The sequence below is a fragment of the Camelus bactrianus genome, chromosome 16 (assembly GCF_048773025.1).
Source record: "Camelus bactrianus isolate YW-2024 breed Bactrian camel chromosome 16, ASM4877302v1, whole genome shotgun sequence".
Taxonomy (NCBI): Eukaryota; Metazoa; Chordata; class Mammalia; order Artiodactyla; family Camelidae; genus Camelus; species Camelus bactrianus.
This window is the reverse complement of record NC_133554.1, coordinates 25834558-25846822: the sequence shown is the minus strand read 5'-3', so window position 1 is coordinate 25846822 and position 12265 is coordinate 25834558.

Sequence of the window (12265 nt, the reverse complement as noted above, 5' to 3'; positions counted from 1 at the left end):
GTATGGAGAGATGTTTGCAACTGAAAAGAAACTTTGTGTTCCCAACATGCTAGGTGAAGAACGGCTTTCACACACACTTATCTCTCAGAACTGAGCATGTGGAGAGACTTTCGTTCATCTAGCACAAAGGGAACGGGTTGCAGGAGAAACATTTACTCTGATTTCTCAGTCTGTTTCCTAGTACCGGTTTGAAGTTCCTGCTGTTTTCACTGTAAAACCGAGTTGGAGCTACTACCTCCCCATATATATGTAGCAGTGGAGTTGGCAACTGAAAAGGAACTTTGTTTTCCCAACAAGCTAGGTGAAGGACGGCTTTCACACACACTTATCTCTCAGAACTGAGCATGTGGAGAGACGTTCGTTCATGTAGCACAAAGTGAAAGGGTGGCAGGAGAAACTTTTACTCTGGTTTCTCAGTCTGTTTCCTAGTGCCGGTTTGAAGTTCCTGCAGTTTTCACTATAAAACCGAGTTGCAGGTATTACCTCCCCATATATATGTATGGAGTGAAGTTTGCAACTGAAAAGAAACTTTGTGTTCCAAACACGCTAGGTGAAGGACGGCTTTCACACACACTTATCTCTCAGAACTGAGCATGTGGAGAGACGTTCGTTAATGTAGCACAAAGTGAAAGGGTTGCAGGAGAAACTTTTACTCTGGTTTCTCAGTCTGTTTCCTAGTGCCGGTTTGAAGTTCCTGCAGTTTTCACTATAAAACCGAGTTGCAGGTATTACCTCCCCATATATATGTATGGAGTGGAGTTTGCAACTGAAAAGAAACTTTGTGTTCCCAACACGCTAGGTGAAGGACGGCTTTCACACACACTTATCTCTCAGAACTGAGCATGTGGAGAGACGTTCGTTCATCTAGCACAAAGGGAACGGGTGGCAGGAGAAACATTTACTCTGGTTTCTCAGTCTGTTTTACTAGTGCCGGTTTGAAGTTCCTGCAGTTTTCACTGTAGAACGGAGTTGGAGCTAGTACCTCCCTATATATATGTATGGAGTGGAGTTTGCAACTGAAAAGAAACTTTGTGTTCCCAACAAGCTAGGTGAAGGACAGCTTTCACACACACTTATCTCTCAGAACTGAGCATGTGGAGAGACGTTCGTTCATCTAGCACAATGGGAACGGTTTGCAGGAGAAACTTTTACTCTGGTTTCTCAGTCTGTTTCCTAGTGCCGGTTTGAAGTTCCTGCAGTTTTCACTATAAAACCGAGTTGCAGCTAGTACCTCCCCATATATATGTATGGAGTGGAGTTTGCAACTGAAAAGAAACTTTGTGTTCCCAACAAGCTAGGTGAAGGACGGCTTTCACACACACTTATCTCTCAGACCTGGGCATGTGGAGAGACGTTCGTTCATCTAGCATAAAGGGAACGGGTTGCAGGAGAAACTTTTACTCTGGTTTCTCAGTCTGTTTCCTAGTGCCGGTGTGAAGTTCCAGCAGTTTTCACTGTAAAACCGAGTTGGAGCTATTACCTCCCCATATATATGTATGGAGAGATGTTTGCAACTGAAAAGAAACTTTGTGTTCCCAACATGCTAGGTGAAGGACGGCTTTCACACACACTTATCTCTCAGAACTGAGCATGTGGAGAGACTTTCGTTCATCTAGTACAAAGGGAACGGGTTGCAGGAGAAACATTTACTCTGATTTCTCAGTCTGTTTCCTAGTACCGGTTTGAAGTTCCTGCTGTTTTCACTGTAAAACCGAGTTGGAGCTACTACCTCCCCATATATATGTAGCAGTGGAGTTTGCAACTGAAAAGGAACTTTGTTTTCCCAACAAGCTAGGTGAAGGACGGCTTTCACACACACTTATCTCTCAGAACTGAGCATGTGGAGAGACTTTCGTTCATCTAGCACAAAGGGAACGGGTTGCAGGAGTAACTTTTAATCTGGTTTCTCAGTCTGTTTCCTAGTGCCGGTTTGAAGTTCCTGCAGTTTTCACTGTAAAACCGTTTTGGAGCTTGTACCTCCCCATATATATGTATGGAGTGGAGTCTGCAACTGAAAAGAAACTTTGTGTTCCCAACAAGCTAGGTGAAGGACGGCTTTCACACACACTTATCTCTCAGAACTGAGCATGTGGAGAGACGTTCGTTCATGTAGCACAAAGTGAAAGGGTTGCAGGAGAAACTTTTACTCTGGTTTCTCAGTCTGTTTCCTAGTGCCGGTTTGAAGTTCCTGCAGTTTTCACTATAAAACCGAGTTGCAGGTATTACCTCCCCATATATATGTATGGAGTGAAGTTTGCAACTGAAAAGAAACTTTGTGTTCCCAACACGCTAGGTGAAGGACGGCTTTCACACACACTTATCTCTCAGAACTGAGCATGTGGAGAGACGTTCGTTAATGTAGCACAAAGTGAAATGGTTGCAGGAGAAACTTTTACTCTGGTTTCTCAGTCTGTTTCCTAGTGCCGGTTTGAAGTTCCTGCAGTTTTCACTATAAAACCGAGTTGCAGGTATTACCTCCCCATATATATGTATGGAGTGGAGTTTGCAACTGAAAAGAAACTTTGTGTTCCCAACACGCTAGGTGAAGGACGGCTTTCACACACACTTATCTCTCAGAACTGAGCATGTGGATAGACGTTCGTTCATCTAGCACAAAGGGAATGGGTTGCAGGAGAAACTTTTACTCTGGTTTCTCAGTCTGTTTCCTAGTGCCGGTTTGAAGTTCTTGCAGTTTTCACTGTAGAACGGATTTGGAGCTAGTACCTCTCTATATATATGTATGGATTGGAGTTTGCAACTGAAAAGAAACTTTGTGTTCCCAACAAGCTAGGTGAAGGACGTCTTTCACACACACTTTTCTCTCAGAACTCAGCATGTGGAGAGACGTTCGTTCATCTAGCACAAAGGGAACGGGTTGCAGGAGAAACTTTTACTCTGGTTTCTCAGTCTGTTTCCTAGTGCCGGTTCGAAGTTCCTGCAGTTTTCACTATAAAACCGAGTTGCAGCTAGTACCTCCCCATATATATGTATGGAGTGGAGTTTGCAACTGAAAAGAAACTTTGTGTTCCCAACAAGCTAGGTGAAGGACGGCTTTCACACACAATTATCTCTCAGAACTGAGCATGTGGAGAGACGTTCGTTCATCTAGCACAAAGGGAACGGGTGGCAGGAGAAACATTTACTCTGGTTTCTCAGACTGTTTTACTAGTGCCGGTTTGAAGTTCCTGCAGTTTTCACTGTAGAACGGAGTTGGAGCTAGTACCTCCCTATATATATGTATGGAGTGGAGTTTGCAACTGAAAAGAAACTTTGTGTTCCCAACAAGCTAGGTGAAGGACGGCTTTCACACACACTTATCTCTCAGACCTGAGCATGTGGAGAGACGTTCGTTCATCTAGCACAAAGGGAACGGTATGCAGGAGAAACTTTTACTCTGGTTTCTCAGTCTGTTTCCTAGTGCCGGTTTGAAGTTCCTGCAGTTTTCACTATAAAACCGAGTTGCAGCTAGTACCTCCCCATATATATGTATGGAGTGGAGTTTGCAACTGAAAAGTAACTTTGTGTTCCCAACAAGCTAGGTGAAGGACGGCTTTCACACACACTTATCTCTCAGACCTGGGCATGTGGAGAGACGTTCGTTCATCTAGCATAAAGGGAACGGGTTCCAGGAGAAACTTTTACTCTGGTTTCTCAGTCTGTTTCCTAGTGCCGGTGTGAAGTTCCAGCAGTTTTCACTGTAAAACCGAGTTGGAGCTAGTACCTCCCCATATATATGTATGGAGAGATGTTTGCAACTGAAAAGAAACTTTGTGTTCCCAACATGCTAGGTGAAGGACGGCTTTCACACACACTTATCTCTCAGAACTGAGCATGTGGAGAGACTTTCGTTCTTCTAGCACAAATGGAACGGGTTGCAGGAGAAACTTTTACTCTGGATTCTCAGTCTGTTTCCTAGTGCCGGTTTGAAGTTCCTGCAGTTTTCACTGTAAAACCGAGTTGGAGCTAGTACCTCCCCATATATTTTTATGGATTGGAGCCTGCAACTGAAAAGAAACTTTGTGTTCCCAACAAGCTAGGTGAAGGACGGCTTTCACACACACTTATCTCTCAGACTGAGCATGTGGAGAGACGTTCGTTCATCTACCACAAAGGGAACGGTTTGCAGGAGAAACTTTTACTCTGGTTTCTCAGTCTGTTTCCTAGTGCCGGTTTGAATTTCCTGCAGTTTTCACTGTAAAACGGAGTTGGAGCTAGTACCTCTCTATATATATGTATGGAGTGGATTTTGCAACTGAAAAGAAACTTTGTGTTCCCAACAAGCTAAGTGAAGGACGGCTTTCACACACACTTATCTCTCAGAACTGAGCATGTGGAGAGACGTTCGTTCATCTAGCACAAAGGGAACGGGTTGCAGGAGAAACTTTTACTCTGGTTTCTCAGTCTGTTTCCTAGTGCCGGTTTGAAGTTCCTGCAGTTTTCACTATAAAACCGAGTTGCAGATAGTACCTAACCATATATATGTATGGAGTAGAGTTTGCAACTGAAAAGAAACTTTTTGTTCCCAACAAGCTAGGTGAAGGACGGCTTTCACACACACTTTTCTCTCAGAACGGAGCATGTGGAGAGACGTTCGTTCATCTAGCACAAAGGTAACGGGTTGCAGGAGAAACTTTTACTCTGGTTTCTCAGTCTGTTTCCTAGTGCCGGTTTGAAGTTCCTGCAGTTTTCACTATAAAACCGAGTTGGAGCTAGTACCTCCCCATATATATGTATGGAGTGGAGTTTGCAACTGAAAAGAAACTTTGTGTTCCCAACAAGCTAGGTGAAGGACGGCTTTCACACACACTTATCTCTCAGAACTGAGCATGTGGAGAGACGTTCGTTCATCTAGCACAAAGGGAACGGGTGGCAGGAGAAACATTTACTCTGGTTTCTCAGTCTGTTTTACTAGTGCCGGTTTGAAGTTCCTGCAGTTTTCACTGTAGAACGGAGTTGGAGCTAGTACCTCCCTATATATATGTATGGAGTGGAGTTTGCAACTGAAAAGAAACTTTGTGTTCCCAACAAGCTAGGTGAAGGACGGCTTTCACACACACTTATCTCTCAGAACTGAGCATGTGGAGAGACGTTCGTTCATCTAGCACAATGGGAACGGTTTGCAGGAGAAACTTTTACTCTGGTTTCTCAGTCTGTTTCCTAGTGCCGGTTTGAAGTTCCTGCAGTTTTCACTATAAAACCGAGTTGCAGCTAGTACCTCCCCATATATATGTATGGAGTGGAGTTTGCAACTGAAAAGAAACTTTGTGTTCCCAACAAGCAAGGTGAAGGACGGCTTTCACACACACTTATCTCTCAGACCTGGGCATGTGGAGAGACGTTCGTTCATCTAGCATAAAGGGAACGGGTTGCAGGAGAAACTTTTACTCTGGTTTCTCAGTCTGTTTCCTAGTGCCGGTGTGAAGTTCCAGCAGTTTTCACTGTAAAACAGAGTTGGAGCTAGTACCTCCCCATATATATGTATGGAGAGATGTTTGCAACTGAAAAGAAACTTTGTGTTCCCAACATGCTAGGTGAAGGACGGCTTTCACACACACTTATCTCTCAGAACTGAGCATGTGGAGAGACTTTCGTTCATCTAGCACAAAGGGAACGGGCTGCAGGAGAAACATTTACTCTGGTTTCTCAGTCTGTTTCCTAGTACCGGTTTGAAGTTCCTGCTGTTTTCACTGTAAAACCGAGTTGGAGCTACTACCTCCCCATATATATGTAGCAGTGGAGTTTGCAACTGAAAAGGAACTTTGTTTTCCCAACAAGCTAGGTGAAGGACGGCTTTCACACACACTTATCTCTCAGAACTGAGCATGTGGAGAGACTTTCGTTCATCTAGCACAAAGGGAACGGGTTGCAGGAGTAACTTTTACTCTGGTTTCTCAGTCTGTTTCCTATTGCCGGTTTGAAGTTCCTGCAGTTTTCACTGTAAAACCGTGTTGGAGCTTGTACCTCCCCATATATATGTATGGAGTGGAGTCTGCAACTGAAAAGAAACTTTGTGTTCCCAACAAGCTAGGTGAAGGACGGCTTTCACACACACTTATCTCTCAGAACTGAGCATGTGGAGAGACGTTCGTTCATGTAGCACAAAGTGAAAGGGTTGCAGGAGAAACTTTTACTCTGGTTTCTCAGTCTGTTTCCTAGTGCCGGTTTGAAGTTCCTGCAGTTTTCACTATAAAACCGAGTTGCAGGTATTACCTCCCCATATATATGTATGGAGTGAAGTTTGCAACTGAAAAGAAACTTTGAGTTCCCAACACGCTAGGTGAAGGACGGCTTTCACACACACTTATCTCTCAGAACTGAGCATGTGGAGAGACGTTCGTTAATGTAGCACAAAGTGAAAGGGTTGCAGGAGAAACTTTTACTCTGGTTTCTCAGTCTGTTTCCTAGTGCCGGTTTGAAGTTCCTGCAGTTTTCACTATAAAACCGAGTTGCAGGTATTACCTCCCCATATATATGTATGGAGTGGAGTTTGCAACTGAAAAGAAACTTTGTGTTCCCAACACGCTAGGTGAAGGACGGCTTTCACACACACTTATCTCTCAGAACTGAGCATGTGGATAGACGTTCGTTCATCTAGCACAAAGGGAATGGGTTGCAGGAGAAACTTTTACTCTGGTTTCTCAGTCTGTTTCCTAGTGCCGGTTTGAAGTTCCTGCAGTTTTCACTGTAGAACGGATTTGGAGCTAGTACCTCCCTATATATATGTATGGATTGGAGTTTGCAACTGAAAAGAAACTTTGTGTTCCCAACAAGCTAGGTGAAGGACGTCTTTCACACACACTTTTCTCTCAGAACTCAGCATGTGGAGAGACGTTCGTTCATCTAGCACAAAGGGAACGGGTTGCAGGAGAAACTTTTACTCTGGTTTCTCAGTCTGTTTCCTAGTGCCGGTTCGAAGTTCCTGCAGTTTTCACTATAAAACCGAGTTGCAGCTAGTACCTCCCCATATATATGTATGGAGTGGAGTTTGCAACTGAAAAGAAACTTTGTGTTCCCAACAAGCTAGGTGAAGGACGGCTTTCACACACACTTATCTCTCAGACCTGGGCATGTGGAGAGACGTTCGTTCATCTAGCACAAAGGGAACGGGTTGCAGGAGAAACTTTTACTCCGGTTTCTCAGTCTGTTTCCTAGTGCCGGTTTGAAGTTCCAGCAGTTTTCACTGTAAAACCGAGTTGGAGCTAGTACCTCCCCATATATATGTATGGAGAGATGTTTGCAACTGAAAAGAAACTTTGTGTTCCCAACAAGCTAGGTGAAGGACGGCTTTCACACACACTTATCTCTCAGAACTGAGCATGTGGAGAGACGTTCGTTCATCTAGCACAAAGGGAACGGGTTGCAGGAGAAACTTTTACTCTGGTTTCTCAGTCTGTTTCCTAGTACCGGTTTTAAGTCCTGCAGTTTTCACTGTACAACCGAGTTGGAGCTACTACCTCCCTATATATATGTAGGAGTGGAGTTTGCAACTGAAAAGAAACTTTGTGTTCCCAACAAGCTAAGTGAAGGACGGCTTTCACACACACTTATCTCTCAGAACTGAGCATGTGGATAGACGTTCGTTCATCTAGCACAAAGGGAACGGGTTGCAGGAGAAACTTTTACTCTGTTTTCTCAGTCTGTTTCCTAGTGCCGGTTTGAAGTTCCTGCAGTTTTCACTGTAAAACGGTTTTGGAGCTAGTACCTCCCTATATATATGTATGGAGTTGAGTTTGCAACTGAAAAGAAACTTTGTGTTCCCAACAAGCTAGGTGAAGGACGACTTTCACACACACTTATCTCTCAGAACTTAGCATGTGGAGAGTCGTTCGTTCATCTAGCACAAAGGGAACGGGTGGCAGGGGAATCTTTTACTCTGGTTTCTCAGTCTGTTTTAATAGTGCCGGTTTGAAGTTCCTGCAGTTTTCACTGTAGAACGGATTTGGAGCTAGTACCTCCCTATATATATGTATGGAGTGGAGTTTGCAACTGAAAAGAATCTTTGTGTTCCCAACAAGCTAGGTGAAGGACGTCTTTCACACACATTTTCTCTCAGAACTCAGCATGTGGAGAGAGGTTCGTTCATCTAGCACAAAGGGAACGGGTTGCAGGAGAAACTTTTACTCTGGTTTCTCAGTCTGTTTCCTAGTGCCGGTTTGAAGTTCCTGCAGTTTTCACTATAAAACCGAGTTGCAGCTAGTACCTCCCCATATATATGTATGGAGTGGAGTTTGCAACTGAAAAGAAACTTTGTGTTCCCAACAAGCTAGGTGAAGGACGGCTTTCACACACACTTATCTCTCAGACCTGGGCATGTGGAGAGACGTTCGTTCATCTAGCACAAAGGGAACGGGTTGCAGGAGAAACTTTTACTCTGATTTCTCAGTCTGTTTCCTAGTGCCGGTTTGAAGTTCCAGCAGTTTTCACTGTAAAACCGAGTTGGAGCTAGTACCTCCCCATATATATGTATGGAGAGATGTTTGCAACTGAAAAGAAACTTTGTGTTCCCAACAAGCTAGGTGAAGGACGGCTTTCACACACACTTATCTCTCAGAACTGAGCATGTGGATAGACGTTCGTTCATCTAGCACAAAGGGAACGGGTTGCAGGAGAAACTTTTACTCTGGTTTCTCAGTCTGTTTCCTAGTACCGGTTTGAAGTTCCTGCAGTTTTCACTGTAAAACCGAGTTGGAGCTACTACCTCCCCATATATATGTAGGAGTGGAGTTTGCAACTGAAAAGAAACTTTGTGTTCCCAACAAGCTAAGTGAAGGACGGCTTTCACACACACTTATCTCTCAGAAATGAGCATGTGGATAGACGTTCGTTCATCTAGCACAAAGGGAACGGGTTGCAGGAGAAACTTTTACTCTGGTTTCTCAGTCTGTTTCCTAGTGCCGGTTTGAAGTTCCAGGAGTTTTCACTGTAAAACCGAGTTGGAGCTAGTACCTCCCCATATATGTATGGAGTGGAGTCTGCAACTGAAAAGAAACTTTGTGTTCCCGACAAGCTATGTGAAGGAAGGCTTTCACACACACTTATCTCTCAGAAATGTGCATGTGGAGAGACGTTCGTTCATCTAGCACAAAGGGAAAGGGTGGCAGGAGAATCTTTTACTCTGGTTTCTCAGTCTGTTTTAATAGTGCCGGTTTGAAGTTCCTGCAGTTTTCACTGTAGAACGGATTTGGAGCTAGTACCTCCCTATATATATGTATGGAGTTGAGTTTGCAACTGAAAAGAAACTTTGTGTTCCCAACAAGCTAGGTGAAGGACGGCTTTCACACACACTTATCTCTCAGAACTTAGCATGTGGAGAGTCGTTCGTTCATCTAGCACAAAGGGAACGGGTTGCAGGAGAAACTTTTACTCTGGTTTCTCAGTCTGTTTCCTAGTGCCGGTTTGAAGTTCCTGCAGTTTTCACTATAAAACCGAGTTGCAGCTAGTACTTCCCCATATATATGTATGGAGTGGAGTTTGCAACTGAAAAGAAACTTTGTGTTCCCAACAAGCTAGGTGAAGGACGGCTTTCACACACGCTTATCTCTCAGACCTGGGCATGTGGAGAGACGTTCGTTCATCTAGCACAAAGGGAACGGTTTGCAGGAGAAACTTTTAGTCTGGTTTCTCAGTGTGTTTCCTAGTGCCGGTTTGAAGTTCCAGCAGTTTTCACTGTAAAACCGAGTTGGAGCTAGTACCTCCCCATATATATGTATGGAGAGATGTTTGCAACTGAAAAGAAACTTTGTGTTGCCAAAAAGCTAGGTGAAGGACGGCTTTCACACACACTTATCTCTCAGAACTGAGCATGTGGAGAGACGTTCGTTCATCTAGCACAAAGGGAATGGGTTGCAGGAGAAACATTTACTCTGGTTTCTCTGTCTGTTTCCTAGTACCGGTTTGAAGTTCCTGCAGTTTACACTGTAAAACCGAGTTGGAGCTACTATCTCCCCATATATATGTAGCAGTGGAGTTTGCAACTGAAAAGGAACTTTGTGTTCCCAACAAGCTAGGTGAAGGACAGCTTTCACACACACTTATCTCTCAGAACTGAGCATGTGGAGAGACGTTCGTTCATCTAGCACAAAGGGAACGGGTTGCAGGAGAAACTTTTACTCTGGTTTCTCAGTCTGTTTCCTAGTGCCGGTTTGAAGTTCCTGCAGTTTTCACTGTAAAACCGTGTTGGAGCTTGTACCTCCCCATATATATGTATGGAGTGGAGTCTGCAACTGAAAAGAAACTTTGTTTTCCCAACAAGCTAGGTGAAGGTCGGCTTTCACACACACTTATCTCTCAGAACTGAGCATGTGGAGAGATATTCGTTCATCTAGCACAAAGGGAACGGGTTGCAGGAGAAACTTTTACTCTGGTTTCTCAGTCTGTTTCCTAGTGCGGGTTTGAAGTTCCTGCAGTTTTCACTATAAAACCGAGTTGCAGCTAGTACCTCCCTATATATATCTATGGAGTGTAGTTTGCAACTGAAAAGAAACTTTGTGTTCCCAACAAGCTAGGTGAAGGACGGCTTTCACACACACTTATCTCTCAGAACTGAGCATGTGGAGAGACGTTCGTTCATCTAGCACAAAGGGAACGGTTTGCAGGAGAAACTTTTACTCTGGTTTCTCAGTCTGTTTCCTAGTGCCGGTTTGAAGTTCCTGCAGTTTTCACTATAAAACCGAGTTGCAGCTAGTACCTCCCCATATATATGTATGGAGTGGAGTTTGCAACTGAAAAGAAACTTTGTGTTCCCAACAAGCTAGGTGAAGGACGGCTTTCACACACACTTATCTCTCAGACCTAGGCATGTGGAGAGACGTTCGTTCATCTAGCATAAAGGGAACGGTTTGCAGGAGAAACTTTTACTCTGGTTTCTCAGTCTGTTTCCTAGTGCCGGTGTGAAGTTCCAGCAGTTTTCACTGTAAAACCGAGTTGGAGCTAGTACCTCCCCATATATATGTATGGAGAGATGTTTGCAACTGAAAAGAAACTTTGTGTTCCCAACATGCTTGGTGAAGGACGGCTTTCACACACACTTATCTCTCAGAACTGAGCATGTGGAGAGACTTTCGTTCATCTAGCACAAAGGGAACGGGTTGCAGGAGAAACATTTACTCTGGTTTCTCTGTCTGTTTCCTAGTACCGGTTTGAAGTTCCTGCTGTTTTCACTGTAAAACCGAGTTGGAGCTACTACTTCCCCATATATATGTAGCAGTGGAGTTTGCAACTGAAAAGGAACTTTGTTTTCCCAACAAGCTAGGTGAAGAACGGCTTTCACACACACTTATCTCTCAGAACTGAGCATGTGGAGAGACTTTCGTTCATCTAGCACAAAGGGAACGGGTTGCAGGAGTAACTTTTACTCTGGTTTCTCAGTCTGTTTCCTAGTGCCGGTTTGAAGTTCCTGCAGTTTTCACTGTAAAACCGTGTTGGAGCTTGTACCTCCCCATATATATGTATGGAGTGGAGTCTGCAACTGAAAAGAAACTTGTGTTCCCAACAAGCTAGGTGAAGGACGGCTTTCACACACACTTATCTCTCAGAAATGAGCATGTGGAGAGACGTTCGTTCATGTAGCACAAAGTGAAAGGGTTGCAGGAGAAACTTTTACTCTGGTTTCTCAGTCTGTTTCCTAGTGCCGGTTTGAAGTTCCTGCAGTTTTCACTATAAAACCGAGTTGCAGGTATTACCTCCCCATATATATGTATGGATTGGAGTTTGCAACTGAAAAGAAACTTTGTGTTCCCAACACGCTAGGTGAAGGACGGCTTTCACACACACTTATCTCTCAGAAATGAGCATGTGGATAGACGTTCGTTCATCTAGCACAAAGGGAACGGGTTGCAGGAGAAACTTTTACTCTGGTTTCTCAGTCTGTTTCCTAGTGCCGGTTTGAAGTTCCAGGAGTTTTCACTGTAAAACCGAGTTGGAGCTAGTACCTCCCTATATATATGTATGGAGTGGAGTTTGCAACTGAAAAGAAACTTTGTGTTCCCAACAAGCTATGTGAATGACGGCTTTCACACACATTTATCTCTCAGAAATGTGCATGTGGAGAGACGTTCGTTCATCTAGCACAAAGGGAACGGGTGGCAGGGGAATCTTTTACTCTGGTTTCTCAGTCTGTTTTAATAGTGCCGGTTTGAAGTTCCTGCAGTTTTCACTGTAGAACGGATTTGGAGCTAGTACCTCCCTATATATATGTATGGATTGGAGTTTGCAACTGAAAAGAAACTTTGTGTTCCCAACAAGCTAGGTGAAGGACGTCTTTCAC